Raw genomic sequence first — 26,455 nt, forward strand, 5'->3', positions numbered from 1 at the left:
GTGAGAGTGAGAGAGTGAGAGTGAGAGTGAGAGAGTGAGAGTGAGAGAGTGAGAGAGAGAGAGAGTGAGAGAGTGAGAGAGTGAGAGAGTGAGAGAGTGAGTGAGAGAGTGAGAGTGAGAGAAGTGAGAGTGAGAGAGTGAGTGAGAGTGAGAGAGTGAGAGTGAGAGTGAGAGTGTGAGAGAGTGAGAGAGTGAGAGTGAGAGAGTGAGAGAGAGAGAGTGAGAGAGTGAGAGTGAGAGTGTGAGAGAGTGAGAGTGAGAGAGTGAGAGAGTGAGAGAGTGAGAGAGTGAGAGTGAGAGTGAGAGAGTGAGAGAGAGAGAGAGTGAGAGTGAGAGAGTGAGAGTGAGAGAGTGAGAGAGTGAGAGAGTGAGAGTGAGTGAGAGAGTGAGAGAGTGAGAGAGAGTGAGAGTGAGAGAGTGAGTGAGAGTGAGAGAGTGAGAGTGAGAGTGAGAGAGTGAGAGAGAGAGAGAGTGAGAGTGAGAGAGTGAGAGTGAGAGAGTGAGAGAGTGAGAGTGAGAGTGAGAGTGAGTGAGAGAGTGAGAGAGTGAGAGAGAGTGAGAGTGAGAGTGAGTGAGAGTGAGAGAGTGAGAGTGAGAGTGAGAGAGTGAGAGAGAGAGAGAGTGAGAGTGAGAGAGTGAGAGTGAGAGAGTGAGAGAGTGAGTGAGAGAGTGAGAGTGAGAGAGTGAGAGTGAGAGAGTGAGTGAGAGTGAGAGAGTGAGAGTGAGAGTGAGAGTGTGAGAGAGTGAGAGAGTGAGAGAGTGAGAGAGAGAGAGTGAGAGAGTGAGAGTGAGAGTGTGAGAGAGTGAGAGTGAGAGAGTGAGAGAGTGAGAGTGAGAGAGTGAGAGAGTGAGTGAGAGAGTGAGAGTGAGAGTGAGAGAGTGAGAGTGAGAGAGAGAGTGAGAGTGAGAGAGTGAGAGTGAGAGTGAGAGAGTGAGAGAGTGAGAGAGTGAGAGAGTGAGAGTGAGAGTGTGAGAGAGTGAGAGTGAGAGAGTGAGAGAGTGAGAGTGAGAGAGTGAGAGTGAGAGAGTGAGAGTGAGAGTGAGAGAGAGTGGAGAGTGAGAGTGAGTGTGTGAGTGTGTACATCAGGTGAGGATAGAATGAGGGTTGGCCATGAAGTCTCCCAGCAGTCAAATAGCCCATCAACACTCACCATCAGGTCACGCATGAATGATGGCCGTTTGAACAAGGTGACTAGTGCCATGCTCCAGTTAGTGTCTTCAGGAGAGGAGAGAAAACCGCACTACTTCCCCCACAAGCACAGCAAGGCATTTTAATACATCAGTGTGCTCCCCGCCAAGAACTGTGTGATCAAGTGTATAGTGACTTCATGAAATACACACTGCATTTGCATCTGAACTCTTAGTGATGCAACTCAATTATATTACTGATGATAAATTGCTGAATAAAGCCACTTAGCTTTAAATCCACTGTTGACAATCTTAACATGCTGCATGGGGCCCTGGGGAGGGACAAATCCAAGCGCAGCATAGACATTTTTTTTTTTAAACTTATTCATTTATGGGATGTGGGCTTCGCTGGCAAGGCCAGCATTTATTGCCCATCCCTAATTGCCCTCGAGAAAGTGGTGGTGGGCCACCTTCTTGAACCGCTGCAGTCCGTGTGGTGAAGGTACTCCCACAGTGCTGTTAGGGAGTGAGTTCCAGGATTTTGACCCAGCGACGATTAAGGATCAGCGATATACTTCCAAGTCAGGATGGTGTGAGACTTGGAGGGGAACTTGGAGGTGGTGGTGTTCCCATGCGCCTGCTGCCCTTGTCCTTCTAGGTGGAAGAGGTTGCGGGTTTGGGAGGTGCTGCCGAAGAAGTCTTGGCGAGTTGCTGCAGTGCATCTTGCAGATGGTACACACTGCAGCCACGGTACGCCAGGGGTGGAGGGAGTGAATGTTTAAGGTGGTGGATGGGGGTGCCGATCAAGCGGACTGCTTTGTCCTGGATGGTGTTGAGCTTCTTGAGTATTGTTGGAGCTGCACTCATCCAGGCAAGTGGAGAGTATTCCATCACACTCCTTACTTGTGCCTTGTAGATGGTGGAAAGGCTTTGGGGAGTCAGGAGGTGAGACACTCGCTGCAGATAACCCAGCCTCTGACCTGCTCTTGTTGCCACAGTATGTGTGTGGCTGGTCCAGTTAAGTTTCTGGTCAATGGTGACCCCCCAGGATGTTGATGGTGGGGGTTCGGCGATGGTAATGCCGTTGAATGTCAAGGGGCGGTGGCTAGACTCTCTTGTTGGAGATAGTCATTGCCTGGCACTTGTGTGGCGCGAATGTTCCCTGCCACTTATCAGCCCAAGCCTGAATGTTGTCCAGGTCTTGTTGCATGCGGGCATGGACTGCTTCATTATCTGAGGAGTTGTGAATGGAACTGAACACTGCAGTCATCAGTGAACATCCCCATTTCTGACCTTATGATGGAGGGAAGGTCATTGACGAAGCAGCTGAAGATGGTTGGTCCGAGGTTGCCCAGAGAAACTCCTGCAGTGATGTCCTGGGGCTTACTTGGCACAAAGGAAGATGGTGGTGGTTCAACAACCACCACCATCTTCCTTTGTGCCAAGTAAGACTCCAGCCAGTGGAGAACAACGTTTCCTCCAAGCTGCATGGGTGTCTGCCTGTCCCGCCGCGCAGCCCGGGAACGTTTTTTTAAATGTGCAATTTCACACATGCGCAAAACTTTGAATGGGCCGCGCAGCCCATTAAAGGCACCGCGCACCCTCCTCCCCCCAAAAAAATTAGGGGGAACATTGGTGGAGAGTATTCCCCCGATCCTCATTGACTTCAATTTTACATGGGATCCTTGGTGCCACACTTGGCAAGTGCTGCCTTGATGTCAAGGGCAGTCACTCTCACCTCACCTCTGGAATTCAGCTCTTTTGTCCATGTTGGGACCAAGGCTATAATGGCAGAACCCAAACTGAACATCGGTTAGCAGGCTAGTGGCAAGTGCTGCTTGATAACACGGTCGACGGCACCATCCATCACTTTACTGATGGTGGAGAGTAGACTGATGGGGCGGTAACTGCCAGGTTGGATTGGTCCTGTTTTTTGTGGACAGGACACACCTGGGCAGTTTTCCACATCGTCGGATAGATGCCAGTGTTGTAGCTGTACTGGAACAGCTTGGCTAGAGGCACAGCTAGTTCCAGTGCAGAAGTGTTCAGCACGATAGCCAGGATGTTGTCGGGGCCCATAGCCTTTGCCGTTTCCAGAGCGCTCAGCCGTTTCTTGATGTCACGTGGAGTGACATCAGTTGCAATTAGCAGAAGGTCACTTGCAGTTATTGTTTGAGTAATTAGAGGTCACAATTCACCGTTTCCTCCACCGGTCTGAGAAATTAAGGTCATCGCTCCACATTCACAGCACGTCCTTACAGTTCTCACCCCTCTCCGCCCCCCACCTCGTTATTGCCTCTCCCATCCCCAGCACACACTCTACCCCCCCACCCCCAACCACCCCCTCAGCTCCTCACCCCATGTCACAGCTCACTCACTCCCCTCCCCACTCTCGTTACAGCCCCTCCCCTTCCCCCACCCCCAGCACACACACTCTCTTTCCCCCCCCCCTGATTTTTCCCTCTCTAATCCAGGAGGACATCTGCCACCACAGCCAAGTTCACCGAATGCAACACACCCCAACAACAGAGCCTGCCCAGTTCTGGGCTGTGCAGCGTAGAGTGAGTGATGGCAGCAGCTCATTACTGGAGGACTGCCAGCAGTCACTGAATAATCTTCTGCTCCATAAAAACCTTCGATGGGAGTTTTGCAGTTTCCTCAACTAAATTAATAGCTGGTTGATCGCCTGTGAAAAATGAAATTTTTGCCTGTCGAAATCTTTCAATCAGGTGTCCTGAACCCTGGAAGGGGACGGGGATTGTGGTTAAAAGATTAAGTTCAATAAAATAAAATGTAATTTATTGTGTGGTAAAAGATAAACAGGCATGAAATCTTTTACAATGCTTCGCACTACCATGAAATCTTTCTCGGTTCACTTGGTGTTGAGCAAGGATGCAATTTGTTGAGAATCTTGCCTCAGAGAGATTGCGAGATGTGTCACGTCAATGACCAGACAATGGTTATTGTCCCTCGTTAATTGCATTGTCTAATCAGCTTGCTCACAAGCTACGCTCAAGTGTCACTTTTGTTAATGACTTAAAAATTGACTGTAAAAATTAAAAGGTTTGTTCAGGAAATCAAAATTAAAAGCACTGCATTGAAATGAACACAGCTTTAAAAATCTGGCACAGTTTTATCCTTGTGTTAGAACATAAGTAGGAGGAGCAGGAGTGGGCCATACGGCCCCTCGAGCCTGCTCTGCCATTCAATGAGATAATGGCTGATCTTCGACTTCAACTCCACTTTCCCACCCCATCCCCATTGATTCCCCTAGAATCCAAACATCTATCGCTCTCAGCCTTGAATATACTCAACGACTGAGCCTCCACAGCCCTTTGGGGCAGAGAATTCCAAAAATCCTTGTGTTACTTTGATGAGAACAGCACTCTATTCCCCGCCCCCCCCCCCCCCCGCGCCCCCGCCACCCTCCCCCCCGCCCCGCCCCCCCCCCGCGCCCCTGTCCCTGCCTTCTCTCCATATCCCTTGATCCCTTTAGAATTTCACAGAAACCCCACAGTGCAGATAGAGGCCATTTCGGCCCATCGAGCCTGCACCGACACATATCCCACCCGATCCCCGTAATCCCTACACCAACACATATCCCACCTTATCCCCGTAACCCCACGTATTTAATCCCCCTAACACCAAGGGTCAATTTATCATAGCCAAACAACCTAACCCGCACATCTTTGGATTGTGGGAGGAAACCGGAGCACCCGGAGGAAACCCACGCAAACACGGGGAGAATGTGCAAACTCCACACAGACAGTTACCCGAGGCCGGATTCGAACCCGGGTCCCTGGCGCTGTGAGGCAACAGTGCTAACCACTATGCCACCGTGCTGCCTTAAGAAATATATCCAACTCTTTTTTGAATATATTTAATGAACTGACCTCCACCGCCCTCTGTGGCAGAGAATTCCACAGGTTCACCACTCTCTGGGTGAAGAAATTCCTCCTCATTTCAGTCCTAAATGGCTTACCCCTTATCCTTAGACTATGACCCCTGGTTCTGGACTCCCCGGCCATCATAAACATCCTTCCTGCATCTAGTCTGTCCAGGCCTAACAGAATTTTATAGGTTTCGATGAGATCCCCTCTCAATCTTCTAAACTCCAGTGAGTATAATCCCAATCGACAGCATTTTCTGTTTGTATTTCAGATTTCCAGCATCCGCAGTATTTTGCTTTTGTGTCCGATTCTTATACCCATAAAACCCTTTGAAATACAGTCTCACTTACAAGAAAATAATAGATAATTCCTCTAATAACGGACAGCAAGCTCCATGACACACGTTCAAAAGTGCACCAATGGTCACCCGAGTTATTTGGCAAGTTCTGTTCTGATTAGATTATGCAGGCCTTCATAGCGCAGTAATCGTAGCACCTGGTTGTGCCTGGTGGCTTGTTTTCCCAGTTGCAGGTGTCTGCTGATCATCGATTGAATGTTTTTTTTACATACTTCATGCAAAGCCGCTTTCCCAGCATTCAGTCGTCCTGAGGGTGGGTACTTTCCTTAAAAGGACGTTGTGGGAGACTACAGTCTCCCGCGTAAAGAAATAGGCAACACAGCGAGCTACAAGAAATAGGTCTTTACTCCAACTCTCAATACAGTACTGCATTCGTAAAGCCCGCGAGCCTGTGATGACTCACGGATTGGTCACCTGCTGGAACCTGATTGGTTTTCCTTCTCTCAGCAGCAGGCAAGTCTGAACATGCCTTATTCCTCTCAGCTTGCAACTGTCTTGCGGGGGGAGGGGAATACAGCAGTTAAAAGGGGATTATACAGGTTTATCTACATACACAGTGTTTCCCCAATACGCCCCCCCCAGAATCCTCGTTAACTGTAAAAGTCAGTCTCTGCGGAGGTTTGACCAAGCGGCTGTAGTAGCCATCTGGCGTGTGAGGAGGGCTGTCTGGGAGGTCGGCCGGTTGGTTCGTCGGCTGGTCTGGCGGCTGGTCTGCCGGTGGGCTGGCTGGACGGGCTGCCGACGAAGGTGGGGCGGCGGCCGGGAAGTAAGGTTCTGGCGTGTCTTGGTCCTCTTGTGGGGCCGCCGCCAACGCGGGAGGTCTGCCCCGCCGTGGGGGGAAGAGCCGGATGAACCGGGAAGCTGAGGTCCAGGTGCGCCGGTTTGAGGCGGTCTGCTGAAATAAGGTCCGGCTTCCCGCCGACGTCGATAAGAAAAGCTTTGTCCCCCGTCTCCAATACTGAGAAGAGGCCGGTGTATGGTGCCTGCAGCGGGCCTCTGTGCACGTCCCGGCGCACGAAGACGAACTCCGCATGTCGTAAGTCCCGAGGCACGTAGGACGGCTGCGGGCCGTGTTGCGAAGTGGGCACTGGACGGAATTGCTGGGCCGCGTCCTGGTGCAGGGAAAGCTGTCTGGCGGCCGACCACGGCTCCGTTGTCAGGGGGAGGAAGTCGCCTGGTACTCTGAGCGGTTGGCCGTAGACCATCTCGGCCGCGGAGGTCCTCTTTGGGCGCGGTGCGCAATCCCAGGAGGACCCGGGGTAGTTTGTCGATCCAGCTGGTGTCGGCCAGGCCTGCGCGGAGGGAGGCTTTCAAGGAATGATGAAAGCGCTCGCAGAGCTCGTTGGCCTGCGGGTGGTAGGCTGTTGTCCTGTGCAACTTGGTGCCGAGGCCGGCGGTGATGGCATTCCACAAGTGGGAGGTGAACTGGGGGCCTCTGTCCGAGGATATGTCGGTCGGCACGCCGAACCGGGCCACCCATGTCGAGACGAATGCTCGCGCGATGTCGGTCGTGGTGGTGGAGGCGAGGGGAACCGCCTCGGGCCATCTGGTGGTGCGGTCGACGATCGTGAGGTGTGTGAAACCGTGCGACGGCGGCAAGGGGCCTACCAGATCGACGTGGACGTGGTCGAAACGCCTCTCCGGCACCGGGAAACACTCCAATGGCGTCTTGGTGTGCTGCTGGACCTTAGCGCGCTGACACGCCACGCATGTGTTGGTCCAGTCTCTCTCATCCTTGTGGAGTCCAGGCCAGGCGAACTTGGCGGACATGAGTTTCTGAGACGCACGCATCCCTGGATGCGAGAGGCCGTGGATGATGTCAAAAACTCGCTTGCGCCAGGCGGATGGGACGACCGGCCTAGGCGAGGGGACTGAGACGTCGCACAGGAGGGTTGTGCCGGCTGCGTGGAAGTGGATGTCGGCCAGTGTGAGGCTGGTGGTTGACGTCCCGAGGGCCTGGATCTCCGCGTCGGCGGCCTGGTCTCTCGCCATGCTGGTGTAGTCGACGCCCAGGTGCACTGCGTGGAGCGAGGGTCTTGAGAGGCAGTCGGCCACCAAATTGTCCTTGCCGGCGACGTGGCGGGTGTCCGTGGTGAACTCAGAGATGAAGTTGAGCTGGCGCTGTTGGCGCGCGGACCAGGGTTCGGTTACTTTGGCCATGGCGAAAGTGAGCGGCTTGTGGTCCACGAATGCGGTGAACGGCCGGCCTTCCAGGAGGAAACGGAAGTGCCGGATTTCCAGGAACCGGGCCAGGAGCTCTCTGTCGAACGTGCTGTAGGCCTGCTCGTTCTTGCGCAGCTGTCGGCTGAAAAATGCCAGTGGCTGCCACGCGCCTTCGACCCACTGTTGCTGGACAGCGCCGACGGCGTAATCCGAGGCGTCCGTGGTGAGGGCGGTCTTGGCGCCCGGGATGGGGTGGGCCAGTAGTGTGGCATTGGCCAAGGCGCTTTTGGTCTGGTGGAAGGCTGTCGCCATCTCGCTGGACCAGGTGAGTTGCTCTTTTCCCATTTTGCCCCTGGTGGCTTCGTAGAGGGGGCGCATGAGTGAGGCGGCCTTGGGCACGAAACGGTGATAGAAATTGACCATCCCCAAAAATTCCTGCAGCGCCTTGACTGAGGTGGGCTGGGGAAAGTCCGCCACCGCCTGCACCTTGGAAGGTAGGGGAATGGCGCCCCTTGGCGAGATTCTGTGGCCAAGAAAGTCAATTTGGGCTGCTCCGAACTGGCATTTGGCCGGGTTGACGATTAGCCCGTGTTGGCTGAGGCACTGGAAAAGAGAGCGCAAATGCACGATGTGCTCGGCCTTGCTGGTGCTGGCCACGAGGATATCGTCCAGATAGACGAACAGGAAGCTCAGGTCCCGTAGGACGGAATCCATGAGCCGTTGGAAGGCCTGTGCGGCGTTCTTGAGCCCGAAGGGCATGCGCAGGAACTCGAACAGTCCGAAGGGGGTGATGACCGTCGTCTTCTGGACGTCTGCGTGGTGGACGGGGACCTGATGGTAGCCGCGAATCAGGTTGACCTTGGAAAAGACGGACTTTCCTGCTAGGTGTGCCGAAAAGTCTTGGATGTGCAGAATGGGGTATCTATCGGGCGTGGTGGCATCGTTGAGCCGTCTGTAGTCGCCGCAGGGGCGCCAGCCACCGCCCGGCTTGGGCACAATGTGGAGGGGGGACGACCAGGGGCTGTTCGAGCGGCAGATGATGCCCAGTTTCTCCATCGTGGCGAATTCTTCCTTGGCCACCGCCATCTTGGCTGGGTCCAGGCGTCTGGCTCAGGCGAACACTGGTGATCCCGTAGTGGCGATGTGGTGCTCGACACCATGCTTGGCTGCCGCGGCTGGGAAGATCGGTTGTGAGAGCCTCGGGTAATCTGCGAGTAGGCGGGCGTAGTCGTCATCCGCCGGGGCAGAGCAGGACCCGACGAGGGCCGGGCTGTTGCTCTGCTGACAGGCCAGTGAAGCGAAAGTTGCTGCGTCGATCAGGCGCCTGTCGCGGACGTCGACCAGGAGTCCGTGGGCGCAAAGAAAATCGGCGCCCAGCAAGGGATGTGCCACCGAGGCCGTCACGAAATCCCACGTAAATCGCTGGCCGTTGAAACAAACCTCGGCCCGTCGCTTTCCAAAAGTAGCGATGGCTGCGCCATTTGCCGCCACGAGGGGTGGGCCGCTGCAGCCTGCCTGGATGTCGAGCTGGGAGGCAGGAATTATGCTGCATTGGGCTCCGGTGTCGCAAAGGAATCTGCGCCCTGAAAGGGAGTCGGTTATGTACAGCAGTTTACCTGCGGTGCCGATGGCCATCGTGGCGGCGGGGGTGCGGTCGAGCGGGCCTAGATGGCGGCGCGGGGCTGGCGCGTTGGGCCGGGCGGCCATCTTGGTTTGATCGAAAGAGCAGGGTGCTCTGCAGCGTTGGGCCTTGTGGCCGAAACGCGCGTGGTAGTAGCATAGTTCTGCGGCCTGGCGTGGCGGCGCGCGCTCGGTGGTGTTGGGCGACGGCGAAGACTTTGTCCGCAGTCCGTGATCGGGGACCCCGCGAGGGCAGTCTGTACCTGCTGAGGAAGCAGGCTGAGGAAAAGGGCCCAAAACAAGAAGCACTGCGGTTCAGAGCCCAGGAGCGCAAGCATCCGGCTCATCAACTGGGTCGGGGTAGAGTCGCCGAGGCCTGGTAGTGAAAGAAGCCTACGGGCCCTCTCCTCCCCGGACAGGCCGTAAGCCTGCAGCAAGCGGCCCTTAATGGTTGAGTACTTGCCGGTCTGTGGTGGGTTCCCCAGCAGGTCGAGAACTTCGGCGGCGGTGGAGCTTGCTAGTGCCGAGACTACGTGGAGGTACCTTTCTTCATCGTCTTGAACCCTGCGAAGGGTGAATTGGGCCTCCGTGTGCGCGAACCAAGCTGGTGCTTGGTGTTCCCAGAAGGTGGGGAGCTTCAAGGACGCGGCGCCGGCCGACATCGGGCTGCTGCTGGTTGCCGTCGGGTGGTTGCTGGCCTCTGTAGGGCTGCGTGAGTCGGGGGCTTCGGCCGCCGACATTCGGGGTCACCAATGTGGGAGACTACAGTCTCCCGCGTAAAGAAATAGGCAACACAGCGAGCAACAAGAAATAGGTCTTTACTCCAACTCTCACAATACAGTATTGCATTCGTAAAGCCCGCGAGCCTGTGATGACTCACGGATTGGTCACCTGCTGGAACCCGATTGGTTTTCCTTCTCTCAGCAGCAGGCAAGGCTGAACATGCCTTATTCCTCTCAGCTTGCAACTGTCTTGCGGGGGGGAGGGGAATACAGCAGTTAAAAAGGGGATTATACAGGTTTATCTACATACACACAGTGTTTCCAACGCCACAACGTAATAATACTTCAAACCACCTACTGAGACGGCAAATTCAAACTTAGAATGAATAAATTTAAAGAACAGATATTAGGAAGACTTTTCACTCGCGGGTGAAAAAATGTGGAATAATCTGCCAGGTATTTGAAAAGGAATAAAGAAGGATCCAGGGAAATGGGGAAAAGGCAGGAAAATGAGAAGTAGTAGTTAGCAGCAGCTGACGAAGCTGCCCCACCAACACAGGCACAAAACGCCAAACCGCCTCCTGTGCTGTAATTTCAATGATTTTGACGACAAAAGCATTAAGAGTGAGCAAAATACAGCTGCATGCCTCAATGGGAAAGTTAGGATACTGGAGGGAGGAGATTCGCTGGGTACATGTCTTCTAGCGTGTCCTGTTCTTGTGATTCTTGCTGAAAAATACACATTTGTGGGCCTCTAGGCTACCAAATACTACCAAACTCCTGGTGTCTGTGCAACAGTACTCCAGCACGAGTCACTACTGAGGGGATTGGAGGAGAAATGTTTTCACCCAGAGGGTAATGGGGGGTCTGGAACTCACTGCCTGAAAGGGTGGGAGAGGCAGAAACCCTCATCACATCTAAAAAGTACTTGGATATGCACTTGAAGTGCCGTAACCTGCAGGGCAACGGACCAAGAACTAGAAAGAGGGATTAGGCTGGAGAGCTCTTTGTCGGCTGGTACAGACACAATGGGCCGAATGGCCTCCTTCTATGCTTCTATGATTGAACTCCTGGTGTCTGTGCAACATTACTCCAGCACAGTCATTACCCTTCAGGACAGGAAGAGCGAAAAGAGAATAAACTTCCAAAGAGTTTGACTGCACAGGGACAAGATCCCCTGCACCTTAGGCCATCAGTCCCGTTAACAGATGCAAGGACTCAAACTCAGGAGCCATGAAGGCTGCACATGGTGCAGAGGGGTGGCTATAACACTAATTTATTGCAAATCCACACAGGACAATATCACATTATTGATTATTTTATGCTGTAAGAACAGAGAATGCTGTAAACACACGAGTCAATCAGCATCTGTGGAGAGAACAGGCAAGGTTCCATTTCCAGTGAAGACCTCAGTTCAGAACTGGAAAAAACACAGACCGGCACATAAAACAATCAGAGCAAGGGGAGGAGATTTTATATAATTATACATTTATACAGAGCAAGGAATCAAAGTATGCAGATCATGTCAATCAAGTAATAGAAGCATTGATATTTACAAAGGACGCACAAATGGAAGTGGGAAGCCTGGGGAAATTGAGAAAATAGGAGATATGTTCGATATTATACAGGAACAGCTTGGCAAAAAAGTGATTGGGAGCTGAAAGCTCAGGGAAAGTACTGGGCTCCAGGGTAGGACTGGACCACTGGAAGCCAATCAATAATGTGTTGGTCCTACAACATGCTGAACACCACATGGAGGAAGCACGGAGGGTAGCAAGGACACAGAATGTACTCTGGGTGGGGGACTTCAATGTTCATCACCAAGAGTGGCTCGGTAACACCACTACTGACCGACCTGGCCGAGTCCTGAAGGACACAGCTGCCAGTCTGGGCCTGCGACAGGTGGTGAGAGAACCAACACGAGGGGGAAAAACCTACTTGGCCTCCTCCTCACCAAACTACCTGTCGTAGATGCATCGGTCCATGACAGCATTGGTAGCAGGGATCAGCAGGGATGTTGCACGTTTTCAAGGAGGCTTTGAGGGTGTCCTTGAAGCGTTTCGTCTGCCCACCTGGGGCTCTCTTGCCGTGTCAGAGCTCCGAGTAGAGCGCTTGTTTTGGGAGTCTCGTATCGGGAATGCGGACAATGTGGCCCGTCCATCAGAGCTGATTGAGCGTGGTCAGAGCTTCGATGCTGGCCTGAGCGAGAACACTGGCGTTGGTGCCAATGGATTTGCAGGATCTTGCACATAATCTCTCCACATAACTGAAGTCCCTCACTCCTGGTACCATTCTAGTAAATCTCCTCTGCATCCTCTCCAAAGCCTTGACATCCTCTCTAAATTGCTTTTGCACGCTATTCCTCCATTAATAAAGCCAAGGATCCTGTACGCTTTTTTTTTTTTTTAAAAACAGCCTTCTCAACTTGTCCTGCCACCTTCAAAGATTTGTGTATGTGAACCCCCAGGTCTCTGTTTCTGTACCCCATTTAAAATTGTACCATTTAGTTTATATTGCATTTACATAGCGCCTTTAACGTAGTAAAAGGGAATTAAAGATTACGGGGAGCGGGCAGGAATTTGGACATGAGTCTAGGTTCGGATCGGACATGGCCCTGTGGGTAGCGGAGCGGGCCCAGGGGCCCTGTAGCCTGATCCTGCTCCTATTTCGTGTGTCTAATTCTGTTAGATTCAGGAGATGGTTCTGTGATAGAGATTGGCGGTTAGGATCAGATCAGCCATGATCTTATTGAATGGCGGAGCAGGCTCGAGGGGCCGATTGGCCTACTCCTGCTCCTATTTCTTATGTTCTTAAAACTACATTGGTCGTTTATCTCATTTACTGTTCGGGTGACCGTCCTGTGCACAAATTGGTTGCCATGTTTGTCTATATTACAACAGCAATTACACTTCAAAAATAATTAATTGGCTGTGGTGCTTTGGGACATCCTCAGGATGTAAAACTGTAACTTCTTTTGTTCAATGTTGTGATGGCTTAGACTGCTATAGCTCCTTGTGGTGATGTTCTCCATGCCCCTTGGTGAGGAGATCCATCCAACCCCTCCCTATGTGACTCGTGTTAATCCTGAATTTCTGCCCCCTTGTTACCAATTCAACCAGTGGAGAGATTCTATGTAACTTGAAAGAAAAGATAGTGAATGTGCAGCACAGAAACAGGCCATTCGGCCCAACTAGTCTGTGCTGGGGTTTATACTGCACCCGGGTCTCCTCTCAGTCCATCTACCTCATCTCAGCCTTTCAGCGTATCGTTCTATTCCTCTCATGTACTCGTCTAGTTTCCTTTTGAAAGCATCTAAGCTATTTGCCTCAACCACTTCCTGTAGTAGTGAGTTCCACATTCTAACCACTCCCTGAGTAAAGACATTTCTTATTTCCCTATTGGATTTATTACTAACTATCTTGTACTTATGGTCCCAAGTTTTGGATTCTCCCACAAATGGAAACATTCTCTCCAAATCTACCCTATCCATAGAGTCAGAGTTATACTGTACAGAAAGAGGCCCATCGTGTCTGCGCCGGCTATCAAGCCCTGTCTATTCTAATCCCATTTTCCAGCACTTGGTCCGTAGCCTTGTATGCTATGGCGTTTCAAGTGCTCATCTAAATGCTTCTTGAATGTTGTGAGGGTTCCTGCCTCTACCACCCTTTCAGGCAGTGAGTTCCAGATTCCAACCACCCTCTGGGTGAAAAAGTTTTTCCTCAAATCCCCTCTAAACCTCCTGCCCCTTACCTTGAAACTATGCCCCCTGGTTATTGACCCCTCTACTAAGGGGAAAAGTTCCTTTCTATCTACCCTATCTATGGCCCTCATAATTTTGTACACCTCAATCAGGTCCCCCCTCAGCCTTCTCTGCTCTAAGGAAAACAACCCCAGCCTGTCCAGTCTCTCTTCATAGCTGATGCGCTCCAGCCCAGGTAACATCCTGGTGAATCTCCTCTGCACCCTCTCTAATGCAATCACATCCTTCCTATAGTGTGGCGACCAGAACTGTACACAGTATTCCAGCTGTGGCCTAACTAACGTTTTGTACAGCTCCATCATAACCTCCCTGCTCTTATATTCTATGCCTCGTCTAATGAAGGCAAGTATCCCATATGCCTTTTTAACCACCTTATCTACCTGTCCTGCTGCCTTCAGGGATCTATGTACATGCACACCAATGTTCCTCTGTCCTTCCTAGGGTCCTACCATTCATTGTGTATTCCCTTGCATAGTTGGTCCTCCCAAAATGCATCACCTCACACTTTTCAGGGTTAAATTCCATTTGCCACTGTTCTGCCCATCTAACCATCCCGTCTATATCGTCCTGTAGCCTGAGTCTTCCCTCCTCGCTATTTACCACTCCACCGATTTTCGTGTCATCTGCGAACTTACTGATCATACCTCCTACATTCATATCTAAATCATTAATGTACACTACAAACAGCAAAGGACCCAGCACCGATACCTGTGGTACACCACTGGACACAGGCTTCCAGTCACAAAAACCTTCGAACATCACCCTCTGCCTCCTGCCACTAAGCCAATTTTGGATCCAATGTGCCAAATTACCCTGGATCCCATGGGCTCTTACCTTCTTGACCAGTCTCCCATGTGGGACTTTGTCAAAAGCCTTAGTGAAGTCCATGTAGACTACATCAACTGCACTACCCTCATCCACACACCTAGTCACCCCCTCGAAAAATTCAATCAAATTGGTCAGACATGATCTCCCCCTGATAAAGCCACGCTGACTATCCCCGATTAACCCTTGCCTCTCCAAGTGGAAACTAATTCTGTCCCTCAGAATTTTTTCCAATAATTTCCCTACCACTGACGTTAGGCTCACTGGCCTGTATTCCCTGGTTTATCCCTACTACCCTTCTTGAATAATGGTACTACGTTAGCTGTTCTCCAGTCCTCTGGCACATCCCCTGTGGCCAGAGAGGTTCTGAAAAATTGTGTCAGAGCCCTGCAATCTCCTCCCTTGTCTCACACAGCAGCCTGGGATACATCTCGTCTGGGCCTGGGGATTTATCTACTTTTAAGCCCGCGAAAACCGCTAGTACCTCCTCCCTCTCAATGCTGATTTGTTCAAGTATATCGCAATCCCCCTGCCTGATTTCTATGCCTACATCGTCCTTCTCCATAGTGAACACAGATGCAAAATATTCATTTAAAACCTCAGCTACATCTTCCGGCTCTACACACAGATTGCCACTTTGGTCCCTAATGGGCCCTACTCTTTCCTTGGTTATCCTCTTGCCCTTTATACTTATAAAACACCAGGGGATTTTCCTTTAGTTTACCTGCCAGTGTTTTTTCATGCCCTCTCTTCGCTCTCCTAATTTCTTTTTTAAGTACCCCCTGCACTTTCTATACTCCTCTAGGGCTTCCACTGTTTTTAGTCCTTTGTATCTGCCAAAAGCCTCCCTTTTTTTCCCTAATTCATTCTTGTCTATTCCTTGACATCCAAGGTTCCCTGGGTTTGTTGGTCCCACCCTTGACCTTTACGGGAACATGTTGGCGTTGTAGTCTCTCTATTTCCTTTCTGAAAGACTCCCACTGCTCTGATGTGGATTTTCCTACAAGTAGCTGATCCCAGTCCATTTTGGCCAGATCCTGCCTCATCATATTAAAATCCAACCCACTCATAATTTTAAAGACCTCTATCAGGTCACCTCGAAGTCTTCTCTTTTCTAAAGAAAAAAGCCCTAACCTGTTCAATCTTTCCCGATAGCAGTTATCTCTCAGTTCTGGTACCATCCTTGTAAATCTTTGTTGCACTTTCAGTGCGTCTATGTCCTTTTTATAGTATGGAGACCAGAACTGTGCACAGTACTCGAAGTGCGGCCTGACCAGGGTCCTATACAAGTTTAACATAACTTCACTACTTTTGAATTCTATACTCCTAGAAATAAATCCCAGCTTTGCTAACAATTTTTAATTGCTTTGCTGACCTGCGATGCTGCTTTTAATGATTTGTTCATCTGTATCTCTAGATCCCTTTCCCCTTTTGTGGGGAAGAGAATTCCAAAATTCACAACCCTGAGTGAAGACATTTCTCATCTCAGTCCTAAATGGCTGACCCCTTATCCGGAGACTATGCCCCCTAGTTCTAGACGCCAGCCAAGGGAAACAGCCTCTCAGCATCTACCCTGTCAATCCTTATAAGAATTGTATACATTTCAATGAGATCACCTCTCATTCTTCTAAACTCCAGAAAATATAGGCCCATTCTACTCAATCGCTCCTCATAGGACAACCATCTCATCACAGGAATCAACCTAAGGAACCTTTGTTGCACCCGCTCTAAAGCAAGTATCTTTGGTAAGGAGATCAAAACTGCACAGTACTCAAGGTGTGGTCTCAACAAAGCCCTATGGCAGGATCCATCCAAACACAAATCCATTGGCAGGATAGGCGCACCAACGTCAGTGTTCTTGCTCAGGCCAACATCCCCAGCGTCGAAGCTTTGACCATGCTCGATCAGCCCCGATGGACGGGTCACATTGTCCGCATGCCTGACACAAGTCTCCCAAAACAAGCGCTCTATTCGGAGCACCGGCACAGCAAGAGAGCCCCAGGTGGGCAGAGGAAACGCTTCAAGAACACTCTCAAAGCCTCCTTGAAAAAGTGTAACATCCCCACCGACACCTGAGAATTCCTGGCCCAAGACCGCACAAAGTGGAGGAGAAGCATCCGGGAAGGCGCCGAACACCTCGAGTCTCTTCGCCGGGAGCAAATGGAAGCCAAGCGCAAACAGTGCAAGGCGCGCACGTCAACCCAAACACTCCACCCACCCGCCCCTTCAACCACCGTCTGCCCCACCTGTGACAGAGACTGTAGGTCCCGCATTGGACTCATCAGTCACCTGAGAACTCATTTTTAATGTGGAAGCAAATCATCCTCGGTTCTGAGGGACTGCCTAAGAAGAATGTAGCAAGACTTCCTTACTCTTACACGCCAACCCCCTTGCAATAAAGGCAAACTGTCATTTGCTTTCCTAATTGCTTACTGTACCTGCACGTTAACTTTGTGATTCGTGTACAAGGACCCCCAAATCCCTTTGAATACCAACATTTACTAGTCTCTCACCTTTCAAAAAATATTCTGCTTTTCTATTCTTCCTACCAAAGTAGATAACTTCACATTTCCCAACATCTGCCACCTTCTTGCCCACTCACTTAACCAGTCTATATCCCTTTGCAGCCTTTGTGTCCTTCTCACAGCTTACTTTCCCACCTAGCTTTGTAGTCAGCAAACTTGGATACATTGCACTCGGTCCCTTCATCTAAGTCATTGATATAGATTGTGAATAGCTGAGGTCCCGGCACTGATCCTTGCGGCACCGCACTAGTTACAGCCTGCCTGAGGCTCGAGCTAAAAATCAATCGAAACTCAACTGCTCCCGGAGGTAATCCACTGTGGTGTATGGTAGGATTTAATTACATGCATCTGGAGCTATAACAAATACTCCCCGAGAGACGGAAAAAAACACAGCGAGTGACTAACACCCCACACATTGCACAGCACATCTAAATTACAACAGCATTTGCAATATGTTTCATCAATTCAAGATATTCAATAGTACTGTAACTTCTAGCAAATTGATAAATAAGGAAGAAAGGGTTAGGAAAACTGTGGGTTAGCTTCACCTTTGAAACCCCACCAAAAGAATGATAGTACTGTACGCACTGCCATGTGTACATTACTCTCCCTGCAGAGTAACACTATGAGGCACCAAACAATGCAAGTCTGCAGGCTATTCGAAAGTGGGTGGGACTGAAGTCACATGTAGGCCTGACCGGGTAGCGATCGCAGGTTTCCTTCCCTGATGTCCACACGCATACACACTTTCCAGCGGGGTCAGGAGCAGCAACCTTTGCTGATTCTTCCCTTACCCCCAACTCCGAAAGGCACCGCGAGCAATTGCATCAGCACAGGTCGGGAATCGAAGCTGTTCCGTACCAAATCACCCAGTGCATTTACTGAGCCAGCAGGGGAAGCTCACAGTCAGTTGTTGGGATTCCCTTATACCCTCCCCTCCCCTGGGAGGCTGCCCTATATTATGTGGAGAATCCCAAGGTAAAGGAAGTTCTGTACTGCCTCAACCACTTTCAGGACAGGGCTAACTTGTAACCACAGCCCCCTCCTGCATTTCACATTCACAAACATTTCCCGTCACATAGCCAAGGCTTCCGGTGATAGACTCAAAAGGGCTTCCAAGTATTAGTGGATTTATTGGCATCACAACATTGTGAAACCTGTAAGGTCGGTATAGAAGTTCCACGTGTCCCGAGTGTATGCCAGGACTTTCTGCAGTTAATTGGTTTGCACTAATTTTTTCCAAAAGAAATCTGTGAGGTTCTGACGAAAGGTCATCGACCTGAAACGTTAACCCTGTTCCTCTCTCCACAGATGCTGCCTGACCTGCTGAGTATTTCCAGCATCTTCTGTTGTTATTTCAGATTTCCAGCATCCGCAGTATTTTGCTTTTGTCTGCAAGATCTTCGATTTGTGTTGTTAGTTGGTCTCAGTTGGGAGGGAAGGGTGCTACAACTGGGCCAGGCTGGTGGTGGGGGTTAGCCAAGGTTCCCACACCCTATCCAGCCACTCCACCTGGAACGAGTGGAGCGTACACACCGGTACGGATCTGTTGGGCCCAATGGCCAGTTCCTGTGTTGCAAATACTTTTTGTGAAGCTGTGGCTCAGTTGGTAACACCCTTACCTCCCAGTCAGAAGGTTGTAGGTTCAAGTCCCACTCCAGATGATCTGCTCATTATCACATTGCTGTTTGTGGGAGCTTGCTGTGTGCAAATTGGCTGCCACGTTTCCCACATTACAACAGTGACTACACTTCAAAAGCACTTCATTGGCTGTAAAGTACTTTAGGACGTCCGGTGGTCATGAAAGGTGCGATAGAAATGCACGTCTTTCTTTATTTCAAGGAAGAACATGATCAGACTCCACTATAATGATTCTCTCTGAAAATGCCACAAAGATGTTGGACATTTGGACCGAGCTACATGAAAACTATTATACTCAGTGTGTGGCAAGTGTGGCTAGGGGATGCTCTGTGAAATGCCTGAATGAGAAGCACAGCACTGCAAGGACAGGTCAGTCTCCTGTACTCACACAGCCTGCCAATACTTGCTCTCTAGGCTCTAATGGCGACTTGCTTTGAGTAGCCGAGGTCCACTGGCAGCTGTGGAACACTGGCCCAACGTGAGTCAGCACCATCAGGAGGCGAGAGGAGGGACTGCGATTACCTTGGCCCATGCAGAGTTAGCAGATCTCGACCAACTTATTCGATAGCAAAATACTGCAGATGTTGGAAATCCGAAATAACAACAGAAAATGCTGGAAAAACTCAGGTGGTCAGGCAACATCCGTGGAGAGAAATTTGAGTTGACCCCTTCTTCAAAACTGGAAAGAAAAGAAACTAGATCGGAGGCAGGGCTGCGATCGGACAAAAGAATAAAAGAAACAAAAGAAGTAAAAGAGATTAGAAGCTAGATGAGATAGTAATAGGCTGGGATTAGGTGTAAAGTGTACTGGCAGGGCAAAAGATAGCTGACCCCTTATCCTGAGACTATGCCCCCCTAGTTCTAGACTCTCCAGCCAGGGGAAACAGCCTCTCAGCATCTACCCCTCTCAGAATCTTGTAAGTTTCAATGAGATCACCTCTCATTCTTCTAAACTCACTGGGCAAGAGTGTCCAATGCACTGCCCCCGAGCCCTGGCAACCAGGCTGTCGAAGCCCAGATAATTCAGCCCGATTTGTGCTTTTATTTGTTATTTGCTGGTTTGTTCTGTTTGAATTTTATGGGCCTGGAGATTTGGAAAGGGTTGTCTCATTGGCCAATAAATCCTAGCCTGGAATAATACGATGCGATGGTATCAGCACCTTGAGATCTCTGCAATGAATGGGAACATGGATTAAACTTTATATGTGGGTTCCTTAGCACAACCAATGCAGCCACAAGGACAAACGCTTTGACATCCTGCACTAGGCCATCGGGGGGCTTTAATCATAGCTCTTTGGGACAGACAGGCCAAGCATTCTATCGTGTACTCTACTGATTTAATCACATCAAGGCATAAACATTATCTTCCTTCCTTATTGGTGTATATCTTCACTTTTCTGCCATGCATTCCCCCTCTGCCAGTGCAGCTTCCTGAACTCACCCCTCAATCTGCCTATCTGAAGCTGAACATTTCTACTGTACTCCATCATAAGCCTAACCCACCTTAGTCAGATGCCAAGGTGTCTCTGACTCTGACCTACCACCTCCTGCTTGTTATTGAACTCTCAGTCGGTACAACTCTCACCCGAGAGTCACGAGGCAGTTAGATACTGCGATTCGGAGGGGGGGGGGGGGGATGATGACAGAACCACTGGTTTTCCACAGAAGGTTGGGCTGAATGGCCTCCTCCCTGACGTGTACTCATATTTGTGATCTTTATGATTCAATGAAGTGTAACGGTAGGCATGACAGTTCTGTAATGTGTCCAGTTGAATTGTGAAAGTCTCCCAGCTACACAATGATAGATTCTGTCTGTCTAAACTTGGGTTCACATAACACTAGGGTGTTGTCCTGGTGGTTACTGCTGTTGGGAGAAATTTGAAAAAGCATTACACGGTAAGGGTATTGGTGCATTAATTCATCATATCCAATATTCTTTCAAGCATTTTGCATTCAATACCAATAAATAACACTGGTGACAACACTGCAGTGTGTGTGTCATGGGCAAATATAACAGATTACCAGCAAAGCACATGCCCAGTACTGCCTGCCTGAGAAATAAATCTACTATAAAATGGAGGGGGGGGGGAAATCACACTTCTTGTGTGATAGGCACATAGGAATTTACTGAATTAGATGAAGTGAGGTTTAAAGTTAAGGGAAGATTTGATAAAGGTGTTCAAAATCATGAATGGTTTTGATAGAGTAAATAGAGAGAAACTGTATCCAGTGGTAGAAGGGTCGGTATGTAAACAGATTCTCTGCTCATTATCTCAATGCTGTTTGTGGGACTTGCTCTGCGTAAATTGGTTGCCACATTTCCTACATTACAACAGTGACTACACTTCAAAAGCACTTCATTGACTGTAAATCGCTTTGAGACATCCTGAGGTTGTGAAAGGCGCTATATAAATGTAAGTCCTTTCCTTTCCGTTAGTTCATCTGGCTGGTCTCAGAGTTCAGAAACAGAATATGCAGTTCATTATCAAAATCCTTATTGGTTTTATCAGCCCTGATTCTCTTTCCTCAAATTGCTACCTCAGCCACCATCTGAAAGATCTGTATTCACCAATACTTCACCCCGGTTTTACACAGCTCTATCCGTACACAACCCAAGATTGGACAGGAAGAATCTAGAATTGTGCTCTAGATGTTTATCACACTAAGCTAAGCTTCACCGACACTCGTGACAACACTGCACACGATTCCGAGTGTAACCTTCCTGCAAACATACCACAAAACTGTCGATGAGAAAAACCACACGTTTCAATTTTTCCACAGAAATCCAAGTGAGCATCAAGTTACTGGGGTAACAAATACCCGCTTATGGACACAGATGATGGATCTAATGATAAGCGCACAAAGGAAGCAAGAGCTTGCAATTGTTAGAAAGCAGCTTGACGATTAAAAGCATTTAAAACAGTTTCTGTAACAAATATTTAGGGAGTACAGCACACAATTACAGATCTAATATGCCAGACATCAAAAAGCAAATTTGTCCACTTCCTATATGCTGACAAAACCCCTGAACTACAAGTATGATAAATCCAAAAAAGCAAAATACTGCGGATGTTCGAAATCGAAATCTGAAATAAAAACAGAAAATGCTGGAAACACTTGGAGCAGATCAGGATGCATCTGTGGAGAGAAAAACAGAGTTAACGTTTCAGGTCGATGGCCTTTCATCAGTTTCAACATTGACATAAGATGTTAACCCTATGTTTCTCTCTCCACAGATGCTGCCGGACCCGCTGAGTGTATCCAGCATTTTGTTTTTAAGACAAATCCAAGTTGAAAATCTATTTTTTATACTTGTAACAAAAATAATTTAAAACAAAGTGGTCAAAATTCACAAATAAACAAACATTCTATGGCAGGATACATTGGCCCATCCTGGTAGCAACCCCCTTTATTATAGAATATGTGAAACATTTTGAAAGATGCAAGTGTTAGTTTATCTTGAAATCTGTCTCATTCACAATTAACCACATATCCTCCCTTCACAGGAACCCATAAAACAATCATTGAGCTGATCGCCACAGCAGTCCTGTGGAAGGTTTTACTGCTCAGTGTCTTCAGCATTTTCTGGATTTGTGCCATAACCACAGTCAGTGGATTACAGTGTTTTGAAGAAACCAAATCTGTGTTTAAACATTTTTTTAGCAGCATTCTGGGGATTGCAATCTCGTCTATTTTTCTGAGATAAAAGTAAAGCAGTGGCCTTGACAGCACCGCAGAATCGCAACAAACTTTAAAGATGCCAACACATATTTATCAGCACAGCGGCCTACTGAACAACCCATTTCCCATGTATTTGCACACTGCACCTACCGTAACAGTAATTAAAAGATCTGGCCCAGCAGTCCTAGTGACTGGTCATGTTTCTCACCTCTCTGAATTGCATGGATAGCGTGAACATAAAAGCTTTTCAGGAAACAGCATCCCTGCTTCACTCTCTCGCTTCTATACTCGTGCTGGACAGAGGGTCCACAGACTCACTGGGCTTCACTTTCATACCGAGACCCCTCCCCAACCTGGACTGCAAAACACCAGCTCTCTCTACAGTTACATTACAAACACCAGCTCACATCACAACAGCAGCATGGTAGACCTGCATCTCCGAGTCTGTGATGCCCTTTTATAATATGTATGTATGGAGTGCGACTAACAGGCGGACCGAGAATACCTGGACTGTGAAAGCACCCTTGCAAGCCCACTGTCGCTGGAATCACAGCAGCAGCACTGGGGCAGGTTCAGCAGCTGGGCTGGCGCTCGGTGGGAGTCAGGGTCTGGCTCGGGTTCAGGGTCCTGAGCGGGTCCAGGGTCATGGGGCAAATATTGGATCAGGTTCAGTGTCGGTTTCAGCGGGCAGATTCAGGGTCGAGTCAGGGTTCAGAGTGAGGGTCTGGCCTGTGTTTGCTCACTGAGCGGATAGGACACTGGGCCTGTCCCCGAGCCCCCGGCCCGGGCTGCAGCCTCCCCGCTTCTCTTTGCCCCACTGCTGCCAGCTGTCCGGACAGTCCTCTCCCGCCGCCGCCTCAGGCTCCGCGCTGCCCACTCCCCACCCAGGCCCCGTTTCCCCGGTAACCGCCCCGGACTCTCACCTCACGCGTTGTCTCCACCGCGTCCGCAGCCACTGAGCATGCGCTGTTCGCGGGGGAACCTGCCGCCACTGCGCCTGCGCGATGCGGTCGCTCCTCCCCAACACGTGATGCGGCCATTCTGCCCATCAGCCGCCGCCTGGCCGGGGCTCAGGACCCAAAAACAACAACAACTTGTATTTATATAACGCCTTTAACGTGATAAAACGTCCCAAAGTGCTCAGTTCGACCGTCAACACTTCATTTTGGATGTTTTTGCTGCAACAAATACACAAGGATGTCAAGGCCCTAAATCAAAGAATCTCACAGCACAGAAGGAGGCCATTCGGCCCATCCTACCTGTGCCAGCTCTTTCAATCAGCTATCCAATTAGTCCCACTCCCCCACCCATAGCCCTGTGAATTGTTCCTTTTCAAGTATTTACCTGATTCCCTTTTGAAAGTTACTCTTGAATCTGCTTCTGCTGCTCTTTCAGTCTGTGTATTCCAGATAGAAAGAAAGGCTTGTATTTCTATTGCACCTTTCACAACCTCAGGATGTCCCAATGTGTATTACGTCCAATGAAGTACTTTTGATGTGTGGTCACTGTTGTAATGTCGGAAACGCAACAGCCAATTTGCGCACAGCAAGCTCCCACAAACAACAATGTGATAATGACCAGATAATCTGTTTGAAAGACGGCACCTCCGCCAGTGCAGTGCTCTCTTAGGGCTGCACTGGGAGTGTTAGCCTGGATTATGGGCTCAATTCTCTGGAGTGGGACTTGAACCCACAATCTTCTAACTCAGAGGCGAGAGTGCTGCACACAACAAAAAAAAGGGTCTCATCTCCCCCTCTGGTTCTTTTGCCAATTACCTTAAATCTGTGTCCTCTGGTTACCAAACCTCCTGCCACTGGAAACAGTTTCTCCTTATTTACTCTTTCAAATCCATTCATGATTTTGAACACCTCTATTAAATCTCGCCTTAACCTTCTCTGCTCTAACGAGAGACTATATTCAGTAACATATGGTTGAGGTACTAAACAAGTACTTTGCTTCTGTCTTCACCAAGGAAGAGGATGCTGCCATAGAGAGTGAAGGAGGAGGTAGTGGAGATACTTGATAGGATAAAAATTGATAAAAAGGAGGTATTAGAAAGGCCAGCTGTACTTAGAAGAATGCATCGTAAGATGCTGAGGGAGGAGATTGCGGAGGTACTGGCCATAATATTCCAATCCTCCATAGATACGGGGGTGGTGCCAGAGGACTGGAGAGTTGCAAATGTTACACCATTGTTCAAAAAAGGGTGTAAAGATAAACCCAGCAACTACAAACCAGTCAGTTTGACCTCGGTAGTGGGAAGCTTTTAGAAACAATAGTCAGGGACAAAATTAACAGTCACTTGGATAGGTGTGGATAATTAAGGAAAGCCGGCACAGATTTGTTAAAGGCAAATAGTGTTTAACTAACTTGATTGAGTTCCTTGATGAGGTAACAGAGAGGGTTGATGAGGGCAATGCGGTTGATGTGGTGTACATGGATCTCCAAAAGGCATTCGACAAAGTGCCACATAATAGGCTTGCCAGCAAAGTTGAAGCCCATGGAATAAAAGGGACAGTGGCAGCATGGATACAGAATTGGCTAAGTGACAGGAAACAGAGAGTAGTGGTGAATGGTTGTGTTGTGGAGTATTTTGAACCAACACTCAACACAAGGTTTTCAGATCGATAGTCAAATTGTCTTTATTACACCGGTGGGGAGACAGTCTGCTCTGTCTTCAGCCAGACTTCTCCAAATTGTTACAGCAAACATGACATTTTTATACATTAAAATATACATGGTCACCTCATGCACAATTCATTCCTGCCACCTGATTGGATCTTGGCCCGCATGCATCTTCACGGATTGGTTACAAATCTTAATGTAAACATGTATAAGCTGCCTCCTCAATCAATCACTCAAACTGCTGAATGCTGATTAAAAGACACCTTGGAATGTGACCTAGGTAATAAAGCTGTTAAAGGCAGTTGAAATGCTGGACATCCTGTCTCCACTTAATTGTTTTATTTCTCTTCAAAGGTCAGCTATCTTGACCGCATCTTTATAGATGTGGCTTTTCATGTTCACCCAGAGAGTGGTGAACCTGTGGAATTCTCTACCACAAAAGGCAGTTGAGGCCAATTCATTAAATATATTCAAGAAGGAGTTGGATATATTTCTTAAGGCTAAAGGGATCAAGGGATATGGGGAGAAAGCAGGGACCGGGTACTGAGTTTGGATGATCAGCCACGATCTCATTGAATGGCGAAGCAGGCTCGAGGAGCCGAATGGCCTACTCCTGCTCCTATCTTCTATGTTTCTAGCACCTGTCTTTCTTCTTTCTTACACCATTCAGTGAAACTGCCAGCGATGTCAGTTTAACTCTTTCCCCACTGCAATCCCCCCTTTTGGCACTTGGCCCCTGCCCAAGTTAAACCACATGTATAAGCATCGCTGTGCCTCCTGCCCCATGCGGTGATCAGTCGCTGGTTCTGGAGGGCCTGCATACCCATCATGTTTAGAGCAAACTTGTGTTTTCTAGCTCTTTCTGACTCGCTTTAGCTCTTTGTTTGGTCCGTTTCTTTTTACAAGCTGTACATGCTGCTATTCCCCATCCTATAGCCATGACTAACTGTACTATCACTAATATATGAGAAATGATGCGGATCCATGGGTGTATGTTGACATTCATTCCCCAATCCCACAGCTTCTCATACCACAGGACTTCCTGTAGCTCTACCTCTATGTCTTTTTCTAATTCCCCAAGATTCCTTTGCAACACTATGCATTATTTCACCATCTTACTTAAATCCTCTTTCATTTCTTGCAGATCCTCTTGCAGGCGGGGTATTGGGGCCCCTACCAGATCTTCATAATTGACCAACTCGTCCCTTAAACTATCTGGTGTGGCGACACGCCACCACTGGACATAATCCGCTCACGGCGGCACAGACAGTCTAAGCAGAAGCCCCCAGCCGGGGGCCCTTTCCTCCAGCAACTTGTTTCCCGCAGGGACAGGCTGCCGGGAGCACTTCCTGTCTGGGAAGTATTTAAGTGGATGCGCGGGCTTTTCTAGTTCCTGTTTGTCATGTGGTTGGAATAAAGCAGTTGTGCCTTCAATAGCTCTGGTCTCGACTCCCACGTTTGCCGCGGTATCTCAACACTGGTGACCCCGACGCTCAGGACGAATCCTAAGCTAGCAT

General features: G+C 49.3%; 1 protein-coding gene across 2 annotated transcripts in view; it reads right to left on the reverse strand.

Annotated features, from left to right (window-relative positions):
* Positions 1–23,298, reverse strand: part of kiaa0513 (KIAA0513 ortholog) — a 128,002-nt gene extending 104,704 nt beyond the window's left edge. Inside the window, exon 1 of one of the 2 annotated variants that reach the window (XM_085991927.1) lies at positions 23,237–23,298. The gene's annotated coding sequence lies outside the window, so the exon portion shown is untranslated. The remainder of the gene's footprint in view (positions 1–23,236) is intronic. The other variant, XM_085991928.1, reaches the window with a different exon arrangement.
* Between the last annotated feature and the right edge of the window lie 3,157 nt (positions 23,299–26,455).

This window comes from Somniosus microcephalus, chromosome 6, assembly GCF_052327205.1.
Source record: "Somniosus microcephalus isolate GS21.2 chromosome 6, FLI_Smic_1.0, whole genome shotgun sequence".
In the NCBI taxonomy this organism is placed as follows: Eukaryota; Metazoa; Chordata; class Chondrichthyes; order Squaliformes; family Somniosidae; genus Somniosus; species Somniosus microcephalus.